Here is a 4,431-nt window from a genome sequence, read left to right as displayed (position 1 = left end):
CCCGAGTTCTCTAATACAACAAGCTAGAACTGGGCGGTTTGTAGAGGGAACTAGTCGGTTGTCGACATTTGGCAAAACTTTAGGTTAAACCATTAAAAGAAATGCACATGTGTATATGTCTGTGTCATGGATCCATGACATAAATAAGAGGGTAAGAAATATAAACCTCAAAGAAATGCACGTGTATATGTCTGTGTCATGGATCCATGACATAAATAAGAGGGTAAGAAATATAAACCTCAAGAAAATGATGCCTACATATGACGTGTGACACAAATACGAGGAACTTACATATGACATGTTAGACAGATACGAGTGTAAGAAATGTAAGCTTCAAAAAAATGACACCTATATATGACATAGAAACTTCAAAGAAATGACACCTACATATAACATATATATACAATATATCAATATTTAAATAAATGCATGGCTATACATGCATATATTGAAATTTATGTGTGGTTCACATCTAAATTTATATACTGTATAATTCATAAGTCATGTCAATAGTAAAGCATCACGGAAAAATTAAATTAAATTAATAGTCCAAAGAATGCAACTTCCTTAATCAAAATTTTAGTTTATCAAAAATTGCATATAATAAAAAAAGCTAAAAACTATTTCCTTATTATTAATTCAAATTGTAGCATTCTTATTGCATGGCTGTTGAATAGAGTCCTAATATATTGATCCAAAATTATATGATCGCTCTACTTGTACCTTCAATAAAAAAATAAAAAAAATTATTTATTATTCCATGAAGAATGGTGTTTCTAAACAAAACAAAAAAAATCATATTCCAAAAAGAAAATGTGTCCAAAAAGTGAGACACTATTAAACACTCTATAGAAGTATCATGTGTGTTTCGCGAAGGGTCGAATTGTATGTATCACCAAGTGTTGACACGTGGTCTGCCCCTCGAATGTGTGTGTGCATGTTTCATAGGTTAAAGGAAGTCAGACGAATTTTAAAAGTGGCCTCTATTATTTGTTAACTTATGAAACTGCCCTTCCATGACTTAAGATGCTAAGAGTGCGACGATTAGTGTTGACTGGTGTTTCAGGACTCCAATAGGCGAGGTGGATTGCCTACCTACATATCTATGTTGGATCGCTGAATGGACGATCTAGATTGGCCATAATTGATACGAGTCGACAATCTATAAACTATTGAAAAATAAAATTAAAATAAAGATTTATGGGGTGAAGATTTAAAGGGGACTTAATAAACATTAGATGCACATTAGATGCACTTAGAAAGAAAAAAAATTGGCGATCTAGATAAAATATCGCCAAGTTTCAAAACACAACTAGAGATGAATTCCAGCAGCAATGTTTAACATGTACTAGAAGTGTCAAATACTTCATTTGGGTGCGGTTTGTATAGAGCCTAGGCTCTAAACAATCAAATTAGAGCCTACCTTCAAATAGCGTCAAGAAATGTGGTTTCAATATTGGAAATCTTTGTGATAGCCTTAAAATATACTTTCATATTTATTTATAAAGTTTAAAGCTTCAAAATAGTGTAGATTGATATATCCATGAGAACTTGAAAATCTTGAAAATTGACGGTCCAAATATGCGTTACATAATACACTATTTTCAAAACTTTCAATCTATTTTTTTACTCATGTCCATGCATCTTGATGTCAAGATGATCGATTTGAAGATGTTTGAGCATCAAAACAGTCTCTTCTAGTGAAATTTTCTAGGTAGGCTCAAATTTGATTGTTTAGAGCCTCGGCTCTCTATAAATTTTTCCCTTAAAAAAAAGACACGTACATTAAAAATAAATTTATTAAAAGTTAAGGTACATATAAAATTATTTAAATACTAATAGTCACAAATATTGGTAAACATATCTCAATTGTATAAAAGAGATCATGGAGTTCACGCCTTGAGTATGGCATATATGTTCCCTTCTATGCCAAACAGCATTTGTAATAAACATATGGGTAATCTATTAAAATTACCTATGAGAAATGAACAATTTATCATTTTACATATATTACGTGAAACTTAGATAATGCTATACAATAACTTACTAATTCTATTGGTAGAGCGCTTTTCTCTTTTCTAAAGGAGATTGGAGTGCCAGCCTTAAGTACAACATTTACGTTTTTCTTTTATGCTAAACAACATTTGCAGTAAAAATAAAGGTCATTCATCAAAATATCTACGAGAGAGGAACAATGAAATATTTTTGCATATATTGTTGATTTAATTCCAAAATACCCATTAAACTACAAATAATGGTGAGTTGGAACTTAGGGGAAACAAACCTGTACAAGAGACCTTCCAAGTAGCGCATTTTTATTTTTTTTCCTCAAAGATATCTTTTAGAAAGTTGAATGTTTTATCCTGGAGGATTTAAATCAATTATGGGTACTGTGTTTGATAACTTGATGGAATGTTAAGAAAGTTCTTGGTATTGTGATTGATAATATATATATATATATATATATATATATATATATATATATATATATATATATATATATATATATATATATATATATATATATATATATATATATATATATATATATATATATATATATATATTTCCAACGCCTATAGGCGAAAATAAATAGTGATTTCTCCTACCTTCATCACCGTCCAAATTTCATCGCGTGGTCATGATTATCCAGTAGTGTTTTATTTTTCATTGTTTTTTATAAATCGGAGTGACCTGAAATTTGGAGGGTATATACATCTTGCTGAGGCGCATCTAATAAAAACATAAAAAAATTTATCAGCAAAAAGTAAATTGACCAAAATACCTCCAAAATTTTTTGGGAGTATTTTGGTCAATATTTTTCATGTAAAATATTTTTTTTATAATTTTCAAAGATTCCCCTATTTTAGTTGAATACACGCTCGAAATTTCAGATCATTCCGATTTGTAGAAAAAAAATTAAAAATAAAACACTACCAGACAATCGTGACCGCAGGATGAACTTTGAACGGTGATGGGGAGACGAAATCACTGTTTATTTTTGCCCATAAGCATTGCGTAGTACTTTCATATATATATATATATATATATATATATATATATATATATATATATATATATATATATATATATATATATATCACATAATATAATATAATGTATTTATATATTTTATTAATATATATTTGTATTATATATAACATATAATATAATAATTATTATAATATAATATAAGAGATTTATATAGTATTTATAATATAATAAATATATTTATTTATAATTAAATATTATATATAATATAAATATATATTATATCATATATAATATTATATATATATAAATATTATAAATAATATATATTTATTACATTAAATATATATTATATATAATATTTATATTAGTTATCTTCTACTTGTTGGATAAAAACATCTTCTCTCTCTAAAAAAAATTTTAGTGATAAACCTTAAAAATACCTTAGATAAATATTAATTATATTAAGAGAGGAAAATGTGACACACATGAGGCTCTATGTCCACCCACATGTACCAACATCTCTCACTTAGCTATGAGGACGGGATACATTGGAATATTATAAAGTTTACACCACTTAGTATGTTGAATATTTATGAGCATATCCTTGTCATGAGGCTTTTCACGCTAGAGCGGTTATGCATCGCATGACACAAAAAATATCGAAAGTCATATCATTGAGTTTTTCACGCTGATGCGGCTTTCTCTCTCATGACTAAAACATCAAAGAAAAATATCCCATTTAGGAATTCCTGACTTAAATATTCTTAAGTCCCATCAAGGCTACATGTTTTTATAATATTTCTACATTTAATCATTTTGTTAAAGGGTTTGTAATCATATCTGAAGACGGCAAGTAATCATATCTGAAGACGGCAAATAACTTACAGTTATTTTATTATTTTCAATAATATTATAAATGTAATGATAATCAATTTCAATGTGCTTACCATTGGAACTATATGCTCAATTTCTAATTGATGAGATGGCAGCCTCATTATCACAAAAAATTTAATATGTCCGCTGGCTATATCCAGCTTTAAAACATTTATGAAGCATTTAATCCAGACAGCATATGTTATAGTAATGCTACAAACAATATACTTGGCTTCTATAGTATACCGAGCTACACAACATTGTTTCTTGTTAGACCAAGAAACACATTCATCTCTAAAGATGAATACAAGTCCTGAGGTTGATTTTCTATTATCTAAGACTCTTGCAAAGTATGCATCAGAGTACCTACTTACTTCTAAATTATCAGCATGGAAGCATAACTAGTAGCTTTTAGTTTTCTGAATATATCTAAGTATCTTTTTTACGGTTTGCCAATGAGCCATCTTAGGATTACTCTGAAATCTACTTACAATACCATATGCATGACTCAAATCAAGTTATGTACACAACATGACATAATTTATGCATCATACAACTTGAGCA

This window comes from Amborella trichopoda, chromosome 9, assembly GCF_054954075.1.
Source record: "Amborella trichopoda isolate Santa Cruz 75 chromosome 9, AtrichopodaSantaCruz75HAP2 v2.0, whole genome shotgun sequence".
Lineage (NCBI taxonomy): Eukaryota > Viridiplantae > Streptophyta > Magnoliopsida > Amborellales > Amborellaceae > Amborella > Amborella trichopoda.
This window is presented reverse-complemented; position numbering follows the sequence as displayed.